The 24988-nt window shown below is 43.7% G+C and overlaps 2 long non-coding RNA genes across 3 annotated transcripts; both read right to left on the reverse strand.

Moving 5' to 3' along the window:
• Positions 1-1608: 1608 nt before the first annotated feature.
• LOC149363122 (uncharacterized) lies at positions 1609-22755 on the reverse strand. Of its 2 annotated transcripts, none has more exons than XR_016288569.1 (3): positions 22614-22755; positions 21245-21318; positions 1609-1761 (listed from the first exon to the last, which is right to left on the reverse strand). It is a non-coding gene; the product is annotated as an uncharacterized LOC149363122 (long non-coding RNA). The 2 variants fall into 2 exon arrangements; XR_016288568.1 differs by lacking the exon at positions 1609-1761 and adding an exon at positions 20359-20546.
• On the reverse strand, positions 7377-9098 carry LOC149363123 (uncharacterized). Its single transcript, XR_016288567.1, has 3 exons — positions 8976-9098; positions 7954-8024; positions 7377-7598 (listed from the first exon to the last, which is right to left on the reverse strand). It is a non-coding gene; the product is annotated as an uncharacterized LOC149363123 (long non-coding RNA).
• Positions 22756-24988: the final 2233 nt, after the last annotated feature.

Raw genomic sequence — 24988 nt, forward strand, 5'->3', positions numbered from 1 at the left:
GAGCTGATATTTTGATTCCTGTTGTGGGTCAAATTGTATATTTGTCGACGTTATACCGCAGACTCACTAAAAACAGTGCCTTTAAGGTTGCCGTGGACAAACGTTGTTCACCTCGGAGTCTACTGGGGCGGAAATCATTCTCAGAAATTACGTTACAGAGAGATTTAGTATGCGCGTGTTTCTCAGTGCTTGCATTTCGTCTTTACAATGGACTAAAACGACAAACTCAGAACAATAATTATTCATAAAACGCACTACCCATACGTACACTGGGAACCCGTACTCGAGGAGAGAAGAACGCAAGGACTCATTGCTGCGGACATCGCAACTTCCTGTCGCGGCTATTAGCCCGAGTTTTTATGGTGCATGCCGTGTTTTATATCGGAGTTACTGTACCAGCGAGATTGTCGCACCATAAAAGTAGTGGCGACTTTAATTTTGATAAACGAAGAGGAAACAATGTAAACAAGCTAATCTAAAGCGACTATTTCATCGGCTTTGTGCGCCTCCTTCAATGGTGGTTCTAGGCTTTTCACCTTAGTAGCCACAAGATCGTATCAAGCAAAACTTAGGCTTTTCTAACAACTATACGTTCGTGCCTCAGTACCTCGTTAGTTTCAAAACCCGGCAATGCAGCAGAAGTCAAGTTATTGCCGTTCCTGTAAGCAAAAGCATCGTGAAGTTCTGGCGTTCACGAAAGTGCCGCGTAGTAGCACGAGTTGTGTTACGCTTAAGCAGCATAATACTTTCCAAGTCTCTTACCTCGACTATTGTTAACGTGAGTATTCCCTTCAACATTATTTTCGTACGAAGTTCTTGATTTCGAGGCAGCTCCGACAAATCTCCTTGGGGGTAAATGGTATTTAGTTAACACTACTCCATTCAAGTCTACCATAATTGGTGATCGTCTCGATAGAAGCGAGCCATTACGCGTATGTTGAAGAAATTCATTCAGTGGCACAAAAAGGTATGACCTAAGCAAGCTAATCGACATTTGTATGGGTGACGAGCAGTATGTACAGAGCAACGTGCCGGTTAAACACGCCCCATCTGGGTTGTTCAGGAATCGTCACCCCTCCTCCCACCCTTGGAGTGGTTCTAGAACTTTTCAACGGGTGCAGACAGCTACACACAGCGCGGGAAGAAAGAGCAGTCATTAGTATTATGCACCTGGTCCACATGTTTCTCCACTGGTCATTAATGACGAATTGTTTAACTGCATTACTGTATTACAAGGCGACGACGTGACCAGGAATTTCTATGGTTTAGGCTGTCACACCAAAAAATTTTAAAAGAATTTGCTACGCACGGTTCTTGATATCTCTGTTTTTGTATACTTCATGTGTATCAAGAAAACAGGGAGCTCTCCCGACAAAATCTTTCGTCAGTGTATTGTGCCAACCATTTCGAAAGAACCCCAGGTGGTCGAAATTTCCGGAGCCCTTCACTACGGCGTCGCTCATAGCCTGAGTTGCTTCGGGACGTTGAACCCCAATAAACCAAACTAAACCAAACACCTAGTTAGAAGTTATACAACGCGTAAATATATTGTTTTGTGTCGCAGTTGCTGCACACCTGCGGCTTTATTTTTGTAACACAAAAGAAAGATTGCTTTCTTAAGCAGAACTCTTTATTTCCATATAACAAGAACGTTGGTCGCCGATGAAGGCATCAACCAGAAGAGCTCTCCGTGGAATTGACCGTCCCAGTTGTGTTAGATGGACTTTCAGTTTCGTTGTGGCAAGGAGGACCACCATGTGGCTGTAAAAAGAATGCAGCTGTAAATCGAACAACTACGTGCAAATAACAACACATCTACTTGAGAAGTAGCCTGCAGCTCATAAACCTAGCAACTTTTCTCACCATACTAGACCCTCGACTAGCTATGGGTACCGAAAGCCTTTCGAGGCCGAAGAAAAATTCTGACTTCGTTACTTCAAGACGCACGGTCATCGATGTCATTTCAGAAAAGCTGTTCACTCGATGGCGGACACAACCATGGGCTTCACGCCGCAGTGGCACATTCCTACTTACTGCATTTTACTGTTATTTTTATTTCTGTAATAGGATACAACTTAAAAAGAACAGGAGTTGGTAATAACGGGCCATGGTCCACGGCGTCATGTATTACTCCGTTGACCAACCACAACACGAAACGAAATGTGCTTAAATATGTTTTACTATATCACACAAGGAAAATATGTAACATTTTGAGCTTATAATTTCATCTCGTGGTTAGCTTTTTTCCTCTAACAGAAAAGGCTTTAATTATGGCTTTATAATCTGCGCTGCGGTCCTGAATGTGGTACAGCTTCAGTGCAGAGATGAGTTATATCGGGCTATAGTCGTTTTATCATCTAGTGTTCGCGGTTTAACTTGGGATGAAATACAAAACAAAGTATGCTCGTCTTACCGGAGGCGGAAAGCCGTTCCCAGGAGGAGGAGGAGGAGGTGGTGGAGGTCCGCGTCCTCCTCCAGGTCCGCGAGAGGCTGCCGGAAAAACGAATGCCATTAATCACTACGTATAGAGTGGTAATGCGAAGCACATCTCGTTGCCATAAATAAATGCTAATTAAAATTTAATAAAACCTGAATCGTGCTCTTACCTCGAACACATGTCTCTGCCTTTATTACTTTCTGGATTAAGAAAAACATCAAGCCTACGCGATAACTTCCAGCTGCCAATATCATCTGTCTTTTCTTTGACGTCGTGTTTCACGTCTTTGACATTTCCTTTGATGTCATCAGCCAAGTAACCCGTTTATTCATCAACTTTGAGGTCACACCGATGTCTCGAATCTCGAGTGTGTAACTAACCACCAACCACGAATATCAGCTTGCAAATTGATGTAAACAACCAATGCGGTAGAAAACGTGCGCTTACGAGCACAGTCCGTTTATTTTATAATTTCGACATCAGTTAACATCATCGCTTTACGCTGCACCGCCTGTGTGCGCGGCGCACCATTAGCAAGAGGGCTTGTTGACTTTTGAGGTAACAACTACTGCAGCACCCGCACAGAGCACTTTAGAATTCAAAGGCATTTATTGCCATTCTGTGTTTCAGGAGCTCGACTTGTAGTCATGAACCTGCATTACTCAGTTTTGATGAGGTTGCTAATTATTATCACCGAAATCTCATTAGAGAAACTGAAATTTCTGAGCTTGGGTAGTGTGAAAATTGACATTAAACTGGGCTAATTAACGTGCCACTTTTGTGCGATCGCGCGTTTCGTTCGGATAGTTTAGTCTTGAAGACACGGGCTGTGAATAATATTTTGAAACAATAATGCTTACGAGTGTGCATCAATTTCTCCTGACTCTCACTTCACTGTTCCATCACCTCTACGTCGCATGAAGTACTAACCTTTCTTTCCTTACAAGCTCATTTACCGTATATGCTTTTTGGACTAACTCAAACCAGGACGGGAAGACACCTACTGGAGGAATTACGGCTACCTCTGGGCGCACAAAGAGACAAGGAACAGATGAATAATGAAGACAGAAACAACATCCTGGTAAGACCCGTACCCCAACACATGGACCTCAATATACACCATGAAAGACGACAAGCCAGAGTCGGAGCACTCAGCAGGCAACACAGCGACAATCCCCGCGTAGTCTACACGAACGCAGCAAGGTACCAATACCAACGAAAGAAGATCGCCGTTGTAGCAGACGAAGGAGGGAATGAAATAACGAGCGCAACGATAAACAACCCAAACAGAAGCAGCTGAAGAAGCCGCCGTTATTTATTTTTATTTATTTATTTATCTTTTACCCACAGCGCCATTTGGCATTACAGTGGGGGGGTTGATACAGTAACACAGCACATAAATGCAGGTAAATACAAAAAAAAGAGAAACAGCAGCCCAAGCATTCACAAAGTAAGCAAAGAATAACAACATTGACGCAATGCGCATCTATGTACAGAATTTGGGGTACAGAAAGTCAACTGTGTTGTTCACGCAATAAACGTGTATTTTAGGAGAAAGCACCAACGCAGTAGATATATATATATATATATATATATATATATATATATATATATATATATATATATATATATATATATATATATATATATATATATATATATATATATAAAAAACTTCAAACGTGTATTTCACGCAGGTATACTGCGCATTGACAGGAAGACACAGGTAAACACAGTGGAACGCACGAAACGAGGAAGCAGCGCACAGATAACGACGCACCGTCTAGCTATGAAATGACGTGACATTGTTCAAAGCGGAATAAAAGGATTCATTTGATGAGATGGAAGTAACAACGGCCGGCAAACGGTTCCATTGACGAATGGTCTTCGGAAAAAAAGAGTCGCTGTATGCTGCCGTCCTGCACTTGTATTCACGTACCTTTTGATCATGGTCAAGGCGTGCGGATACGTAATGTGGTTTGAAGATGTATGTTTCGCGTGGAATGCCAATGTGGGAGTAGTATATGTTATGGAAGAGTTTGAGCCTCAGCTTAGTTCTCCGCTGTTCTAGCGATTCCCAAACGAGGACTTTTTTCGCTATTGTTGCACTGAAAGTTGAGTTTACATGACTTACCAAGTACGCATCGAGCCGCCAAGGACTGAACTTTCTGAAGTTTTTCTATGTCACCTACGGTAGGAGGGTCCCACACCGTGCTAGCATACTCCAACACTGACCGCACATAAGTTTTGTAAAGGAGTTCTTTGGTAACTTGCGGGAAGGAACGAGTGTTTCGGCGGATAAATCCTAAGGATTTGCAGGCCTTTCCAACTATATAACCAATGTGCCGATGCCAGCAGAGCGATGACTTGAAATAGACACCTAAATACTTAAGTTCTTCGATTTTTTTCAGATTTGCGTTATTTATAGTATATGTGGGTACTAGCGATATTGCTCTGGCAATATCGCACGGCAACGCAACAGGACGCAACCTCACTATAGTGACGGACTCCAAACAAGCATGCATAAACTACACAAGAGGCAGGATCGACAGCATCACCAATCATATTCTACACACGACGAGAGGACACAAAAACACTAAACATAGTATAGTGTGGGTTCCAGGACAGAAGGGGATGAGGGGCAACGTGGCAGCAGACGAGTTAGCTCGCGGGTCGTCAACCGAGCAGACTGAACACTCTGCACCACGGGCACCTTTGACTCAGTTACCCCCACGTACTCAGATATCCTCGATCGTTACAGGGGTCAGCAGAAACGCTACCCAGACCCACACAACAGCCTTACCAAAGAGGAGGCGATAGATTGGCGCAGACTGCAAACCGGTACCTACCCGAATCTGCACAAACTACAGAAGATTTTCACTACACAATATGCCAACGAATGTTCATGGTGTCAGGGTAAACCTACACTAGAACATGTCACATGGACCTGCCCTAAGGCAGACTTAGAGCCAATAATAAACAACCCGAGTGTGATGCATTGGGAGCGCTTGCTGGCCAGCGAGGACGAGGAAGCGCAATGACTTCTCGTACGCCGAGTCACGATGGCAGCAGTCAAGTGCGGCATCCTGGACCAAGGATCGACCACGGCGCCCAGTGACTCGTGAGGGTCAAGAACACTTTAAATTTCTCAAGAATAAAGTTTTTTCCATCCATCCACAGCAGCGCCCCCCACTGGCAAGCCGGCTGCTAAGGAGGGGAGGAAGTTGCGCTTTTGCTTTCTCATTTCCAAGCTCCCGCTTCATTGATTTCGCAGCTTAAATGGTGTCCACTGCTGGTTACAACAGAAAACGGCGACGGCAACGGCGACGGTGAGGCCGCGAAACGCAGATACGGGCGCCTAAGAGCTGCGCTCTAAAACAAAGTATTGAGAACAAACTTTCCGTTCCTACAGTCAAAGATTCGTACCAAAAGTTTCTTTCGGAGGACATCTCTCTGAGTGCATGAAGATGTTAAAGATTAAACATATTTAATTCAGACAACGGCAGGGGCACGTCAACGACGACGACGCACGTCATCCACTCTGGGTCCCTTCACGGCCAAAATGCCATTGGTTGTCAACGTATGCAGGATGTACTCGAATGGTAGATCATGCTCGGTGAAGCCATGTGAAAAAAAAAGTGGTCGCATTGTTTAGTAACAGGAGCCTGGTACCTGTATGTTTAAGCAGAGCAGGCGGGGGCTCATTATTTTTCAGTTGTTTTGGTTAACCCGACCCTAATGAATGTTAGACAAGAGGCAGTGATATCTCCGTTTCACGACCGTACTCTGCGCTTTATCGCGGTCTTAGGCAAGAACTTGTTCGTCTTTTTGTAGAAAGACGTGATGTGAGGGTGGTGTGAACATCCGGAAACTGCACAGGAACTGTGACGGAGACCTATCTCGTTCTGATAGATTGTGCCGCTCTCATTTTGTAGTTTCTTTAATTGCTTAGGCTGCTTCCTTTCGGTGGTAGGCCTGCTCACAATGCGCTTATGACTCCAAAAGAATCAAACGAAAACGCTGCAGAAGCAACCATGGCACGTTCTGAAATCCGATAGCTCAACAGCTCAGTCGATAAGCAGAAAAAAATTCAGGCCGTTACGCTTTTTACGTGAAAACAAGAGAAACGTGTTTAGTGTCAAATTTTTTTCTTTTTCACTATTCGTGTGCAACAGCTCCTTATTTTTTCTTTTGCTTCCGTTCGTTTTTCTTATCTTCTGCTCGTTCTGTTTATGTTACCTCTGTTTCCTGCCACAAAATGCCGCACAATAAGGCACACTTCATTCAGTATGCCGCGGCGTCTTAATACCGCCCTGATTTATACTTCATAAGTAGTGAGAGACAGCACTTGCACGCACGCACCCACACACATACACACACAAACATTCACGCCAAACGCATGCACCATCGTGTGCTTGCGTGTGCACGTGTGTTTCGTGTATGTACGTGAGTGATCGTGTGTGCAGGTTTCTCTGGTCGAAAGAAATTTGTAGGCAGCTACAATGTTCCCTACAATGGCACCGGTAACGGCATCCATTTGACTTCATTGTGCATTCAATACAAGCTAAGAGCTAACTGCGCCACTCCTTTTCTTTCATAGTCCTTGAGTAAGTGGCGTACACTGCCGAATCGATGTTTTATTAACTTCAAATATCAGGTTAACTAATCACACGTGCCGCAGTACCCAATTAGGAGACACTAACTTAACCGATAATGTCTATGCTTCAGGCTGATGTGTCCAACATTCAAAGAGACTGTTTTGCCGATTGCAGGGTGGTGTGCCCATTGTAAAATAACTATTTCCTGTTTGTAGCTCGTGACATTACTGTAGCAGAATTGCACGTGAAACAAAAAGCACAGGGGATCATGCACAGCAAAATGTTTCGTCGCAGTATTGCGATGAATCATTGTACTGTGACAAACTCAAGCAGCGCATGAATTGAGCGGTTTGTGTTGCACATCATGCAACTTAGTTGCTTTATTCTCCACGGAAAAAGCAATACGGGCTTTTCTAAGAGATTTTACAACGGCAGCGTAATATAAACACTGGTCGCCGGTGCGGGTGTTATCCAGACGAGCTCGCCGTCGAATTGTCCGTCCCTGTTGTGTTCGACGGCCCTCCAGTTTCGTTGTGGCAAGGCGGTCTGAACGGGCCACGAGGCTGCGAAAAAAAAAGGCGCGTCAGAAACTATTTCTGCAAATAACAACACATCAACTCCCGAAGTGTTCGTTCCTCATATAAACGGTTGCATTATATTGCACTATAGTTCGATTAGTTTCAACTGATTAAGTAACACTTAAACAGAAAAAAATCACACTTTTCTTTAATGTCCAATATGTCGCTGGTAGTTTCACAAAGCCATTCGCTCGATGCAAGACAGAAGATTTAGCTTTGCCCCAAAGTGGTACTTTTTAGCATGCTGCTCGTCATCGTTTCTTTTCTAATTCTAGCCGCTGTATATTCGTGGATTATGCTTTCTTTTGCTACTGAAGACTCTGAAAGTAGGGTGCCTTACCGGTGGTGGGAAACCCTGGCCTGGTGGTCCACTTCCGCCTGGAGGTCCGCGACCTCTTGGTCCCTGAGAAGCTGCGGGTTAAAATAAGTTAACCATTGGTTAAGATAAATGTCAATCAAAGTACAAAAAATAAAAACGTTACGTTGTCAAATAAAATCCCCAAAGTCTCCATCTGATGTTTTCTGATTTCAGCAAAGCATCGCGTCATCTTGGTAACTGGCAGTATCGTCGGAATCGACCACCATATTTTGTGTTCGTGCATCAAGAACTGTGAGACTAAAGCGCCGTCACGTGCGTGTAACCATCACGACACGCGGACACTTCCATACAATGCACATAAACACCAAACCTGCCAGTAGACATGCATTTGTGGGGGAGATGCGCTCTTTTTCTGCGTTTTCGGGTCAAAATTTCTTCTCTTCTAGTATGTTCTTCGTCGCAATGTGCCACGTGTCACATTAGCAAAGCGGCTTTGTAAGTATCAAAAGCGTGTATCTAGGAACTATGTGTTAGGGGCAGGGAATATATTAACCTTTTATATTTCGACACTACTTATGAGGTTGTTAAAAATTCTCACCTAAATGTGAGTGCACGAAACGAATTATGCTGATCTTAGCAACTAACAGAAACCCAGGCGGTCTAAAGAGACGAAATGTTTATGATCCTGGCGCACCATTTTTCTGTACTGTAATTGTTTTCGAGCCCACTAAGTATGCTAACTATTCCATCATTAGAGGTTATGAGCCTGCATTAACTCGTCGTAATTATGACCTCATTATTCTGTCACGAATATCCCGCGGATGTATAGAAAGAAAGGCTGCTGCACCGGCTATCTTTGAGAAATAAGCTTTACACAGTTGCCAATTGGAGACTAAAACCACTTGCTTTCTAATCCAGAGGCTGATAAGGTGTCTGCGACTAAAGTTCTTTGTTTCGATTTGTAAAGAGCATTCCGAAAGGTCTTCATTTAGCTAGGTGTTACAAAAGCAAAGTGCGTTACCAGTTCAGTTGTGGCCACTCACCGGAAACCACCATCGCCAGTCCAAGCAGCAGCACAAGAGTAAAGGCCTTCATGGCCGCCATTTCCGAGCCACCGGAAGAAAAGATGCCGTTCAAGCTGTTTTCTTCAGCACTGATGCCACCACAATACATGGCGCTTCTTTTATAGAAAAATCACAGAATTAATTTGTGTTTCAGGGATGACAGCAGCATGACTCATGTGGAGAAAAAGACGTGTTCATTTTTGGATGGTTCAAAATTGAATAAAAATGCACAAAATAAAATGCGTATGAATGTGGGTGCATTCGGCACGTGGCGTTCCATCGCAACGGAAAGCAGTCTGCAATGAATCCATGTGCAGTGAAAGCCTTTTTTTTTCAACTGGACCCCACTCTGTTTTACACACCCGGAGATGTGTGCTGCAAAAGCCCAGAACCATGAATAATTTCTCAACAGGAATTGAAAATAAAAAAGCGAGCAGCTAAAATTCGCGGAAAACGCACTTAACAGCGTCACGCCGAAACTTTTTTCAGCGAACAGGACATGCTTTGCTCACAGTCATGCACAGCACTCTGCCGTGCCATGTGTCGGGTTCGAAGAAATGCAAACAAACTACCAGCACCAAGCCACTCATCACTTGGTGCCTGCATTTGGGGCTGTCAGCCAGAGCGAGCTAGATGTCAAAACAACGGATCTACCACACTGTCCCGGCGGCTAGCAGAGATAACAGATGGAAGAGATGTGCACAGGTGTTGTGCTTTGCCTGGAAAAGGCGTCCCATGATCTGGGCGTTGCGGTGTTTCTAGTGCGCTTGAATATGCGCATGCCAAAGTGATAGCGACTTTCAAATGTGACAGAGAGGAACAAAATGGCGCTTCGCTTTTCTTTACCTGATAGCGAAATAAAATTTTGAGGGTTTCTGGCTAAAATTGTGGGTCTCAAATAAAGAAGCCCACTTTGTTCATGTCACTGCGCTGATGATCACAAATGACTGAATTAAATATTTAGAAATTGATCTTCGATAAAAATTACACGTATTGAAGCTTTGTAACAAATATGAACACGAGATAGCTGTATTGGCCAAGGAGCCGAGATTAGAAACACTCATGATAGAGTAAAGTTAGTTTGATGCAATCCCAGCCAAATATATTTATATTGAGACTGTTTTACTTTTTTTGCATTGTTTTCTTCAGCATAGCTGTATACTTGCAGCAAGAGAAAGCAGGAACAATGTATGACTGGGTAGCCTAAAATTAAACAGCTCTGATTAAAATTTTAGTGCTTTTGAAATAGTTTCGAAATATGAGCAACATATTAAACTTTATTTGCTTAGGGTTAGAGCTTTCAGAATTTCAGCTTCATTTTTCCTTTCCGGAAAAACCATCATGTAGAACTGCGGTGAGCAACTCGCAACAACTTGTATATAAAAGTAACTAGTGGGCTGTTCAGAAAAATGAAGTCTGCGAGAAGTTTTCTCATCTATAGGTACATTTGTTGACCCTTCCTTGTTTACCCTGAAATTCCTCTACAAATGCCTTCTAATACAAAGGCTTTCATCGACGAACGATATCATGTGTTAAATCACTTACCAGAGAAGCTTCTGCGTCTATTTTATGCATGCGTTTTATATATAATGTTTGCGCAGCCCAATTCGGATACACCAGGAATAAGTGCGCTTGCCACCCACTCTTGCTTTTTAATAAAGCAGCACAACAAGCCGATTAGAAGTCTTCATAATTTTTTAAGAGAATAGAAAAATGTTATCGTGTAGTGGTTTTCTTTCAACGTACAATTGGCCAGATATTAAGCAACACCAGGTACCTGTTTAGTTCAGAATTGCGTGGATAATGTGCCGACAGTTACTTTGCCGGCGGAGGTCGCGTATTCGGTTACATTGCAAATCCAAGGTGAAAAATGGTGTCAGAATGACTGCACACAACAATGCCGACTTCCAAACTGAGGCTTTTTTTAACAAAATCTCTGGTATAGCACCCTTCAATGCTAGAATTTTTTTTATTCCACTCTGGGTTTATATTTCAAGAGGTCGTGACGCCAATATAATAAGGTTCAACCAGCGCACCTGCACTAGGAAAAGGGAAGCAGATACGAGACAACGCTGATTTACAATTGATAGAAGTTGATTCAGAGCGCCACCGTTTAAGTAAAAAAACCTGACGACGAGCGCGAAATTCGACAGGGAACAGAATGAAAAGAGAACACGTGCGTGTCTTTTCTTGTTGTACCTTGTCGAATTTCGCGCTGGTCGTCGGAATGAACACCATCCAGCTAGCCCAGTACAGTGTGCTGCAAAGAAGCCTAGATAGCAAGTGTGAAACAAGCAAAAAAAAAGTTTCAAGACTGCCATCGGGTGATCTGCAGATATATTGATTGTTATAGTGAAATTTTACATTATATGAAAAAATTGCATTCATAAAAGGCTTTCCGTTCAAGAGTACTTTTGCCCAGAATTGTTGGGTATGAAAAGCGAAGGTTAAGTCACCACGTCAACGCACTACTAGACTAGAGTTTTTCGTTCAGAACTACGAAAAGTTGAAGAAGTTCTTAAGTTAGGAGTCTCGCAAGCAGCAAACCTCTGCTGCCCTCTATACGACGCTCCCTCCGGTTTTCACCAAACCTTGACCACAAGCTGACGCTACCTCTACCTACCTCTGCCGGAATGTAATAGTCTATGGGGAATCGCGCAGCATTTTCGCGCGAAGCCTCTCATCTTCCGGCAGTGAAAGCGCTTCGCGTTTGTAGTGCCCCACGAAGTATTCAGAAATAGACTGCAGCTTCCCCATGATCTGTACCTCGCTCACTTCACGTCTCATCAGCTCAGTGCAAGGATCTCAGGAGTGCACTGCAGTGCGGAAGCATTGAATTGCTTCAATGCAATGCGCAAGGAGAAATGTTGGCACAATTTTGTACCTATTATTTTTCCTCCTCTTATATCTGCGAACTTAATAGGGGGCCTTATTGTATTTCTTACCTGTAAGAAGAACAGCGCACTTATTATCACGTGATCATCACCTGCATGCATTCAGTCCTGCGTTTAAGTATTAATAAGGCACTCCTCGGTCTTGAAAGAACAGTAGTTGGTTGTTGGAGTGAACAGCTTACCAACCTGTTTTTTTTTTCGGCAAGGAAGTTAAATACAACTTTAATCGATGGTTTCCTTGATGACAAGAGTGGCACGGAAGTAAAGGCGCGGTGCTTGTCATCATGTCTGGGCTCAGTAACATGCACTAACACTGCGGAGCACAGGGCTGTTTTAGCATTTTGCGGGCACCTAAATGCGCACGCCGCTACCATGGTTCAGTGCCGCGATCTTGGAAAGAGCGTCAGTGGCTCTTTAATATTTCTGCCGTTTCGAGCGTAATGGTCATACATTGCAATCTTCCGGTCCCTGCTGCGCTTTAGGTGTGGGTATCGTGATATAATTTGAAATAGAGAGAAAACTACGGTCGCATTGACGGTTATGTAAAGCAACGGATTTGTACAATATTCAAGCTTTCTGCTGCAATGATATCGAACTCTTTCACTTTAGAGTCCAAACACGAAATGGATGTTTCAACATCCTATACTAAAATGTTACGAGAAGTTGCAAGACGCCCTGCTTATTGCGTATAGGGGGCCTTTTATGTGCTGTGGCCGTGGGTGCATAAAAGGCGTTTAAAAGCTACAGCACAATGTGACGCTCAAAGACGGTAAAAGGTCATCATCTATCCCGCTCCTTGATGAATGATTTCGCGCAGCAGACGTCCTCAAAACACTCAGCGAAAGCACGGGGCAAGCGCAATAATAAAAAATAGGCAAACAAATGCGATGCTTCAAGAAAAAGTAGCTGTGGTTTAAACTTTGGCTAACAATGGTGAGAACCTAAAGCTTCCTTTGCATGGCTACGTTCACAAACGCCACGCACACTGCCGAACGACTTGTTGGTAAAGCGTCGATGAAATGCACGCGTAGCCGAGTCGTCACACTCGCTGAGTCTGATCACAAAGTCAGTGTTCCGGCGCTCCATCTCAGTTGAAACCATCGCCGCGTCCAGTGCCGAGTTGGAGAAGCCTCCGACTCTGCGTCGCTGGTTAGTTAAAAGGTTAGGTGGCCTCTCAGCCAATAATCAGTTTAGCCCGCCGCGGTGGCTCAGTGGTTATGGTGCTCGGCTGCTGACCCGAAAGACGCGGGTTCGATCCCGGCCGCGGCGGTCGAATTTCTTTGGAGGAGAAAGTCTAGAGGCTCGTGTACTGTGCGTTGTGAGTGCACGTTAAAGAACCCCAGGTGGTCGAAATTTCCGGAGCCCTTCATTACGGCGTTTCTCATAGCCTGAGTCGCTTCGGGACGTTAACCCCATAAGACAAACCAAACTAAACCAATTATCAATTTAATCTCCACCTACCACGGTAAGGAGGTTGCTCACAGTCCGATGGTGCTGTTGCCATCTGCCATGGTGGGCAGATTGTGATGACGTCAGTAGGTCACATGACCTCTCCCAACCAATAGGGGAAATTCAAGGATAAACTCACGGGCGCTGCTCTCTTGAAAACCTGGCGTAGTAAAGCTTTCGCTTCAAAAACTCAGTCCTGAACAGGAAGCGAACCCGGGACCACCATTATCTGCAGGACAGTCGCTCTTCCAACGAAGCTAACCGTGGCTATTGTTGATGGTATGGCGAGGCCGAATCGATCCACAACTCTAAGTGAAAACGATTGTGGTGGCGTATATGCAAATATAGCAGCGCATTGACCCATAACAGTGTCCTCGTGGTGCATTACACTGCGGGGTGTAGACAACGGTTGCAATGCAGAAAATTCTCAAGCGTGCGGTCTGAGATCTTATGTGGAACGTGTGAGAAATAAGTGGATCAAAATAAGTTCAACAACCAGCAAGTTCCACTTAAACCTGCATGGTTCGCTGCGGGACGGCCTGTTCCACATAAAGAAAAACAAATATAAATGAAAAATTCCTATGGTTCCACATAATTAAGTGTGATCCAGATAAAATCCCCCTTGTTCCAGTGAAACTGGTGAGCTAACTCAGTTTATGTGGAACATAAGTGGAACCAGATTAAGAGTGTACGACGTACAGAGGGCAAAACACATGCCTAGAACAACCAAACTGTGTGTTTCGCCGCTCCCAAAGACGCTGCGACCAAGAAGGAAAAAACTGACGATTAAATTCTATGAGTTTAACTGCACATGTTTACATACAGACCATTTTTAACCAAATCTTATCTCTAGTTATCACGTGATCAGCCCGAAACAGGCTCAGAACGTGTTCTAGACATGCGTTTTGCCCTCTGTACATAATAAAGAGCCTCAAAAAGAAATGGCGTGCATTGAACGAAACGCAATAAACCAATGTCTGCATAACAGACTGTGACGACAATGTGCCATTGCGATTATTTGAGTGCAGCCTAGCGCCCGAAACATTTCATAATATCCATCGCCTAAAAGATGCAATAGCACGCATCCCTCCACGAACAATCAAACTCTTTGAGGTGACGGTAGGCTGCTGGTTGCTTGTTCATATCGCCCGCTGTCGGTGGAAGGAATGCAGTGCGTAAAAGTTCGCAGTGATAATGTGACGTTTGGTCTGCTTGCCGAGGACAGTTGTTACTAGCCACGAAGGAAGATGGTAGTCAAAGCCTTCACTACGATCAGTTGCAGATTTTATTGAGAAAGATCCCGTTCATCTCCCTTCCTAATCGCTAATGTAAGCCTCAGCTACAGGCCTTTTTATACAGCTCTTCAGAAGAGGCGACGCCGCCACATGAAGTTCACGAAGAGAACACGCGTGGAGATGGCACGTTCATAAATAACTGTGACACTAGGCACTAACGCAGCGATTAAACGGAAACAACGTAAGAACCTCATACAATTTGTCACCACTCGGATAAGTGTGTAATGGGTGCCCTCAAAGCTACTGATCTGAATGGCTACGAGCCAGAAATAAGTACTAAGAATAGGAAACGATAACTTGCAGAATCATTTATTTTACATGTGCAACACTGTCGGATTAAAATTTTGAAAATTCGAAAATTGCACGATACTGCTATGGAAATATTGACCGTTGTACTGATACCAAGCAAAATCTATCTTTTAGTGTGTTTCCATCGGTCGCATCGAAGAGTAATGACAGCGATGCAAAACAAATGGGAAATGATTTTCACCATAGCAAAAACGGTACTAGCAAAAAAAAAAATGCCAGACTGCCGTCGGGTGGTCTGCCGAAATATGAATTGTTTTATTAAAAGTTTATCTTATGTGAAAAAAATACATTCATAAACGGCTTCCCGCTCAAAAATGCTTTATTTTTGTACAGAATTGCTGGACAGTGGGTATAAAGCGGAATAAAGTTTCACGGACGTATATTCATCAGGGTATCCTGATAAACTGAAAGTTTCTAGAGAAGGAGTGATGAGATGCTCAGTGTTAACCGTGCGAAAATTAGGCTTAAGTTAGAAAATATCTTTCCTTTATCATATTGAAGTTAGTATCTGCTAAATAAAATTAGTTGCAGAGTTACTGACCTGTCTTCCTTGCAGGCTGACTGCGATGGAGATGTGTGTACAGCACATTATAGTTCGTTTTTCTAATAATGGGTAGAAACCTGAGGCGAAGGCTTCCACAGCCACTTTACAGAAAGGAATTTAACATTTTCCAAAGCTAATTGCTTAGGTGAAACTTGGTTGCAAAAATAATATGCGATGATTTGGCATTTTTGCGGGATAATGATCTTTTATGGACTGCAGACATTTTGTAGAATAATTTAACAATTTGTGATGGTCTAAGCAAGGGGCATCGAGACCTCAGTACACAGGCACTTAAACACTTAGCTGACGTTCAAATGCAGCTGCCGCTGTATGGTTTTCAACCCGCGAACTTTGGGACTGAGAAAACATGCAGATTAGAATTAGTTATGTGTTGGCAGTAAAGATTGCTCCAACTGAATTTTCAACACAGGTTTCACTGCCGCATCTTCTCAGCCACTTGTGGCTGCTTGTATGCGTTTGAAGAGTTCAGCGTCACATCAGTGAAGTAAAATAGCATTATTTATTTTTTGGAAGTATAAAAACAGGTAAGGAGGCTGCAGACTAAGTTCCGCGAATAAGTTCCTGCAGTTTGTTTTCAAGCATTCCCACTAGAAGTTCTACGCTTTGAGCGGTGGAATTAGATTCATATACAGAGAGTATTTCGAACCACTTTTTCTTCGCGCCTTTTTGACGGCACAAATCGCGTTAGGTGCTGGCATAAGAAAGAGTTTCCTAGAGCTTTATAATATTTATGTATCATTTGTCTCGCTGTATCCTCCCAACAGGATTGACGATTAATCATTTTACGCCTCCTTCTTCCCGTACTTAAAAGGACTGATTTATGTTTTCAGAAATATCACAGGCTTAAAACAAATTTGCTCTAGTGCCTTTGCGTCATGACAAAGGCGCCTTACGACGCCTCAAGCTGAATTATCCCTATTAATAAGCTGTTCAAGGCAATCTTTAGGCGGTTTTCTAAAAAGCACAGCATCACGAAAAGTCGCGTTTTTTTATCTCCCGCATGCCTTCTTACCACGACAGGCTACGTCGGCACAGGCTTAAATTATTTGCAGTAGCCAAGTGCAGCATTCCCTACGGTTTTACTAAGTTGAATTATATTCTACCGGAACTTTAAAACTTATAATTCTAGGGCAAGCTGACTGCAATGTTTCTTCATGCCTTTCGGGTAGTATGCATGTAGCTAGGTGCACTTACACTTTGTTGAAACGTATAGCTGCACTTTGTCTGCTTTTTCTTTTCTTTATGCCCTTCTTTATTTCTGTTGTCTGAAAAGCAGGCTCACTGAGGTCACGTGAAAGAAATATTGTCTCACTGCTGTCAGATAGCAAGCGGTGGCATTCCGACATAGCTGTAATCTTTGTTCTGACATTGCCAGCTAAGAGAGAAAGCTGCTTGAGCACTAGGAGCTGTCTACTAAAGTTGCGGACTTTTGTCTTGATAACGTTTTTGCTTTCGCTGCCGCCTTTCGTTGGTAACACTGCTCTACGCGTCAGTGCGCCTGCTCGCTATAGAAACCCAATCCAGCGATGGCTCCTAGCGCTTATCTTGAAGAAATAGCTCTACCACAGTTGTAGTGGCATGATCTAAATCTGAAAACTCAAAAGTTCAGTTTAAAAAAAAAGCACCAAAAAGTGCAAGCCATTTATTCATGATCCTGGCAAGAAAAGACAACAGCTTCATTCTTTTTGCAGAATTGCGGTGCAAAGTTTTCTTCCTCACACAGCTTTTTTTCTTTCGCTTCTCCTTTTTGCACACGTTTGCTGCCTCGTCCACGTCTACAACTCCTTTTTTTTTTCCGTCGACAAAAATCTCAGCAACAGTGCAACCTGGCGAAAGGCACATAACAGTCATTCATACTTTAACTGCTGTCAGAAAAACACAATCTACCATGCAAGCATGTACAGGCGCGGTCATAAGTAAACGGAGCATGCTATTGCGTTCGAAGTGCAATCACGCTTTCTCCACTGGTAATGAAGAGGCGTTGTCTGTCTACAAGAAAGCCCACCAACCTTCTCTACCGGCATGCGCGTACCACTGCTGGAAATTTCATTTAGGTGACACGTGAAAAATTTTCGAAGACGGTTGCGTGCTCCGTTTACTTTTGTCCGCGCCTGTACGTATGCACAAAAGGTTTCTCATCTCTTTAGCAACAGTACTATCCATGGCTACAGTAGCATTGGTGAAGGCTTCTGATTCTACTGCAAATGATACTGCATACGCAATACAAGGCTGCGAAAGGACGGCTTTTTGCGCCACTTTAATTCCCTGCCGTGATCCTCAAAGAAATGGCACACGAGATGGAAAAAAATGTGTTGGTACTCGTAAACCAACCTTCCCTTTTTCAAAAATCTATCTTGCTTGTGATGCGGGTATGCGCGACCGAGTTCCGGCTGCAAGTCACAAGTTCGATGCCCTGCTGGCATGTCATTTTTCCCCAAATGCATTTCGATTTGAGTTAGGCTTATCTCATCAAGGTATTAACGTTGTAATGGGTCTCCTCATCAAGATACTGTTGTAAAAAAACCAGGTATACAATAGCTGCACCACCCATTTAGGCAGCCACCATATCAATACGACTACATCGTGTTGACACTATAATTTTTCTGTCAAGGCAACTTTCTGCTGAGACATAACACTAGCAGCGGTTCTCTGCGCTCTGAGGTTGAAAGAACCAAAAATATATGCGAAAACATGCTTTCTTCCAAACTTTAGCGGGAAGAGGAAGGAAGGAAATGATATCCCCGTTTGTATGCATTCTTGGAGTTTCGCTCTGTACCTGACTCAACGCGTCTGGACGTTAATTCTCCACTGGCCATAGTCATCTAAGGCCCAAAGTGCCGAAGGTCGTCAACAGCCCGTGATTATGATTGTCACTCATGATTCAACGCAGATGTTTGTAAATATTAGCCGTTAATGGGAAGGAGGAAATCACAAGTTTGCAGTGATTACAGATGATTTATTAGACACTTCAGCTTTTTATTGGGCTCAGAGCGTGAAATGGCGCTCGGAGAAATTTCATTTTCTCCAGATAGTTCCATTTACGCCGCTGAATAGAGATAAATACCAGATCACATGCAGCAGAGGTGGCAACTGGGCCCCTCCGGTTCCATTGGCGCATGCTACCAGCTCAGAACGAGAAGCTGAGTGGTCGGCTGCCATCAACCCCACTTGTGTTCTCTGAAAAACCAAAATTCTTTCTTTTCAGAGAACAATGACACGAGTTGCCGAAAGAAGGCCATTCTGTAAGCAGAATATATGCCAGTTCTTGCTATTTTGAGCTGGTATATTGATTCCGGTTGTGGATTAAATTCTATATTTGTTGACAGTCTGCCGCAGACTCACTGAAAACACTGCCTCCACAAACGTTGCTCACCTCGGAGACTACTGCGGCAGAAATCACTCTGAAAAATTACGTTACAGAGAGATTGAGTATGCACGTGATTCTCAGTGGTTGTATTTCCTCTTTAAAATGGCTTAAAACGAAAAAAAAATCAGAACAATAATTTTTCATAAAACGAGCTACCCATACGTTCACTGGGAACTCATACTCGGGGAGAGAAGAACGCAAGCACATATTCGTGCGGCCTTCGCAACTTCCTGTTGCTGCCATTAGCCCGAGTTTTGTGGTGCATGTCGTGTTTTATATCTGAGTTAGTGTAGCGACATAAATTTTACGCCATAAAAATAGTGGCGACTTCGATTTTAATAAAGTGCTATTTGAACGAAGGTGGAACAATAAAAACAAGCCAACCCAGCGCGGCTATTGCCATCGGCCTTGTGCACCTCCTTCAGTAGTGGTTCTAGGCTTTCCACCTTAGTAGGCACAAGATCGCATCAAGGAAAACTTACGCTTTTCTGACAAGTATACGCTCGTGCCTCAGTGCCTCGTTAGTTAAAATCTAGCAATGCACATGGGTCAAGTTATTGCCTTTCCTGTAAGCACAACAGCATCGTGATGTTCTGGCGTTCACGAAAGTGCAGCGTAAGTAGCACAAGTTCTGTTACGCTTAAGCCGCACAATAGCTTCCCAGTCTCTTACCTCGTCTCTTGTTAACGTGAGTATTCCCTTCAACATTATTTTCATAGGAAGTTCTTGATTTCGAGGCAGCTCCGACAAATATCCTTGGGGGTAAGATGGTATTAAGTTAGCAGTACTCCATTAAAGTCTACCATGATTGGTGATCGTCTAGATAGGAGCGAGCCATTACGCGTATGTTGAAGAAATTCATTCAGTGGCACAAAAAGATATGACCTCCGCAAGCTAACTGACATTTGTATGGGTAACGAGTAGTATGTATAGAGCAACTTGACAGTTAAACACGTCCCATCTGGGTTGTCCAGGATTCGTCACCCTCCTCCCACCCTTGGAGTGGTGCTAGAACTTTTCAACGGGTGGAGACAGCTACACACAGCGCGGGAAGAAAGAGCAGTCATTAGTATTATGCACCTGGTCCACATGTTTCTCCACTGGTCATTAATGACGAACTGTTTAACTGCATTACTGTATTACAAGGCGACGACGTGACCATGAATTTCTATGGTTTAGGCTGTCTCACCAAATAATTTTAAAAGAATTTGCTACGCACGGTTCGTGATATCTCTGTTTTTGTATACTTCATGTGTATCAAGAAAACAGGGAGCTCTTCCGACAAAATCTTTCGTCAGTGCATTGTGCCAACCATTTCGAAAGAACCCCAGGTGGTCGAAATTTCCGGAGCCCTTCACTACGGCGTCCCTCATAGCCTGAGTTGCTTCGGGACGTTGAACCCCAATAAACCAAACTAAACCAAACACCTAGTTAGCAGTTATACAACGCGTAAATAGATTGTTTTGTGTCGCAGTTCTTGTACAACTGCTGCTTTATTTTTGTAAGACAAAAGAAAGATTGCTTTCTAAAGCAGAACTCTTTATGTCGATGTAATATGAACTCTGGTCGCTGATGAAGGCGTCAACCAGACGAGCTCTCCGTGGAACTGTCCGTCCCAGTTGTGTTAGATGGACTTTCAGTTTCGTTGTGGCAAGGAGGACCACCATGTGGCTGTAAGAAGAATGCAGCTGTAAATCGAGCAATTATGTGCAAATAATAAACATCTACTTCAGATGTAGCCTGCAGGTGATAAACCTATCAACTTTTCTCACCATACTCGACCCTCGACTAGTTAGGGGTACCTGAAAGCCCTTCGATGCCGAAGAAAAATTCTGACTTCGTTACTTAAAGACGCACGGTCATCGTTGTCATTTCAGAAAAGCCGCTCGCTTGATGGCGGACCCAACCTTGAGTTTCACGCCGCAGTGGCACATTCCTACTTACTGCATTTTACTGTTATTTTTATTTCTGTAATAGGATACAAATTAAAAAGAACAGGAGTTGCTAACAAGGGGTCATGGTCCACGGCGTCATGCATTACTCCACTGACCAACCACAACACGAAACGAAATAAGCCTAAAAATTTTTTACTATATCAAACAAGACAAAGGTATCACATGCTGAGCTTATAACTTCCTCTCGTGGTTAGCTTTTTTCAGCTAACAGAAAAGGCTTTAATTATGGTTTTAAAATCTGTGTTGTGGTCCTGAATGTGGGTGAAGATTCAATGCAGAGATGAGTTATATCGGGATATAGTCGTTTTATCACCTTGTGTTCGTGGTTTAACTTGAGAGAGAGAGATAGAGAAATAGACGGAAAGGGAAGGAGGAACATGAGAGGAGATACAAAATAAAGTATGCTCGTCTTACCGGAGGCGGAAAGCCGCTCCCAGGAGGAGGAGGAGGTGGTGGAGGTCCGCGACCTCCTCCAGGTCCGCGAGAGGCTGCAGGAAAAACGAACGCCATTAACCACTACGTATAGAGAGGTAATGCGAAGCACATCTCGTTGCTTGAAATAAGTGCTAAATAAAATGTAATAAAACCTGAATCGTGCTCTTACCTCGAACACATGTCTCTGCCTTTATTACTTTCTGGATTCAGAAAAACATCAAGCCTACGCGATAACTTCCAGCTGCCAATATCATCTATCTTTCTTTCAAGCCCCACGCAATAACTTCCAACTGCCAATATCATCTTTCTTTTCTTTGACGTTGTGTTTGACATCTTTGACATTTTCTTTGACGTCTTCAACCAAGTAACCCGTTTATACATCAACAACTTTGAGGTCATACCGATATCTCTTATCTCGAGTGTGTAACTAACCACCAACCACTCATATCAGCTTGCAAATTGATGTAAACAACTAATGCGGTAGAAAACGTGCGCTTACGAGCACAGTCCGTTTATTTTATAATTTCGACATCAGTTAACATCATTGCTTTACGCTGCACCGCCTGTGTGCGCCGCGCAACGTTAGCAAGAGAGCTTGTTGACTTTGAGGTAAAAACTACTGCACCACCCACACAGAGCACTTTAGAATTGAAGGGCATTTATTGCCAAGATCCGTTTCAGGAGCTCGAATTGTAGTCACGATCCTGCATTACTCAGTTCTGATGAGGTTGTTAATTATTATCGCCGAAACCTCACTGGAGAAACTGAAATCTCTGAGCTTGGGTAGCGTGAAAATTTACATCTGAACTGGGCTAATTAACGTGCCACTTTTGTGCGATCGCGCGTTTAGTTCTGATAGTTTAGTCTTGAAGACACTGGCTGTGAATAATATTTTGAAACAATAATGCTTACGAGTGCGCATCAATTTCTCCTGACTCTCACTTCACTGTTTCATCACCTCTACGTCGCATGAAGTACTAACCTTTCTTTCCTTACAGCTCATTTACCGTATATGCTTTTTCGACTTGGCCGCGCGTAACAAGTGACGTGCTTCTTCGAAATTTTCAAAGGTTAATGCTGCTGCAACACCCCTTGACAACATGGCAGAGCCGAAGAGGGCAAAATTAAAAAGGCATGTAAAAATCGCTTGCTGTGTCAGCAGTCTCTGGTCTAAATGGTTAGCATGATGCACACTGCATAACAAGGCCTCTTAATTGCTATCGCAGAAGACAAGAGGGTGTCGAGGATGAAGTTCTATGCTTTGCTTTGTAACATGCAAAAAAATGGAATCATTTCACAAGCTGTTTAACAAGACAAATGCGTAGCCGCTTCAAACTTTGCCACTTACCAAAAACCACCATCGCCATACCAAGCAGAAGAATAAGCGTGAAGGTTTTCATTGCGGCACTTCTTTCCGAGGTCCGGCAAGGAAAGAGTCGCTGAGGTTGCTCCGGAAAGCGCTAATTTCAGCCCCACATTTGTTCTGCTTTTATAGTAAATTCACAGATGTGCCCTGCATTTTCAAGAGTGAGCAGTAACGTGACTCAAAGGGAAAGAGGCGGCGCGTGGATTTCTGGAAAATGAGAAAAAATAGTCATGATACCACACATGTGGCAGCGGTTGCATTCGGCAAGCGGTGTTTCATCATGAAGGGAAAGCAGCCTGAAATAGATCGCTGAGTAGTGAAAGTGCCTTTTTCCAACTGCTACCCTCTCTATCTAACATGCCTGACATGTTGACTGCAAAAAAGTGCGCGTAGTGGAAAATTTACACAATGAAAACAGCAACATCAAATAGGTGGCAGCGAAACCTTGTTAACAGGATATTTTGCTGTCTGGGTATGAAACTTCTACAAGCGAGCACTGCGCGCATAGCCAGAAAGCGTGTAAAACACCCCACTGAGATCATCTTTTTGTTCAAAAATGAAGAAATACATTTCGAGCAGCACACGACACACAGCGTGGCATGTGCTGTGGCTTGTCAGGTAGATAAACGATATGCAAAAATAACGGAACTACCCAACCGTCCATGCATGCACCCATAACTGATGAGCAGGATGTGTGCATCTGTGCGTGTTTACCTGGACAAGGGAATTCCAGGATCTGGGGCTCACTACGCTTCTAGCGCAATAGTGTTCATGGGTGCAAGCTGAATTTAGCAAGTTTTAATGGTTGCACAAACGAGTGAAACAACTCAACTCTTCGGAGTCTTTAGGCACAGCGCAGGTTTAAGTATTGATGACTCACAATGGAGACAGATATCTGCTGTACGTACTGATGTTCCACACATACAAGTGCGTAATGGTGCATCTAACAGACAAGCGTTGTCCGTGTTTCAGTGTACGTCCCACCTTTGCCCTGTTGACGTACAATGAGCACTTACCAAAACACAGAAATCTCAACTTTAATAGCATTATTCATTGCGCTGGTGGCGTAGTGATGCTCAGTAATAATCAGCTGCAGTACCCATTCAAAAATGAAAGCTCTTGGAGCTGTGCGGCAGGTTTTAAAGCCTGCCGGCTCTTCTAAAAACACAGTTATTCAGAACAGCGGTAATAAGCAAAGACTCATAAGAAGCACTCACCCAGAAATTAGTGAAACTAAGCCTGTTTTCATTTTTAAGACATATTTGCGTGCGCGGGGGTGCGTGCCTGCGTGCTCACGCATCAACGGTGATTTCTTACTGCGAAAGTATTACTAACGTTGATTATCACAAAAGAAAAAGGCTTGAAATCTGCATCGAAGACTCTGCGTCGCCATATTTGGTCACCTGACCGTTCTGCCACGCTGCCAGGAAGTCTACAGAACGCCATCGCCCGTATCGTCCTTTTAAATTCAAGTGGCACTGAAATATTTTTCAATAGAACTGCTAGTTATTGACTATTTCACTAACTCCTTCTGGTAAGGAATCTTTCAGACTCTTAGCATGAAATACTGCCTCCAGAAATACCGTCATGGTGAACTTTAATAAACAACGCTCAGCAACGTGAATATATAAAAAAAATTGCCGACGATTACTTTACTTCCTAATGCGAAATTGGAGAGCAGCTCATCAGCTCTTTCAGCTTTTCGACAGACTGAGGCAAGGAATTCGAGCAACACACGTACAGTCTTTGCCAAAAGTAACCCGGCACAGGTGGTTCGTTTCTTAGCCGCGTAGCGAAGCACTCATGGCAGCCCTTAAGCTCTGATTCTGTGTAAAGTATGATGAGCCCTTGCCCTCATGTTCTGACACCTTCGGTCTTTAGGGGTGCCTTGATGGCTCCGTTATGCGGTTGAGAAGCAAAAACCTGTTGCTCGGTTACTTTTGGCAAAGGGGGTATGTGCAATTACAGACAACTTATTATTTTTCGCACATATTCCATCTTCAAGAAATACTCCACTAACAGTTCTTGATTGTCATGAAGGAAACTATGTGTTGGGAGAAATAGATGGATATATGCTCGACTTGCTGCACCAATGCCTTGTTCTCAAAGACGAGGCCTTCGCTAGTCTTTCGCGAGGTTGTCACCACCATGGGAGGCGTCACGAGCGAGAGGAACGGGGTATTCTCCCGCCTAAGTGGTAAGAAATTCCTGTTAGTCTTTACGTTAAAATCCCCACCCACCCTGCCACGCTGGCAGGTGGCAGTGAATGGTTGATCGCGCTTGAGTTCGCTCACCGTTGTCAGCGCTAACGCATGCAGCCCTCATCTCTCTCTCATCACCCCACGTACCTATCAGCG

This window comes from Amblyomma mixtum, chromosome 2, assembly GCF_055824585.1.
Source record: "Amblyomma mixtum isolate Tamu chromosome 2, ASM5582458v1, whole genome shotgun sequence".
NCBI classification, from domain to species: Eukaryota; Metazoa; Arthropoda; class Arachnida; order Ixodida; family Ixodidae; genus Amblyomma; species Amblyomma mixtum.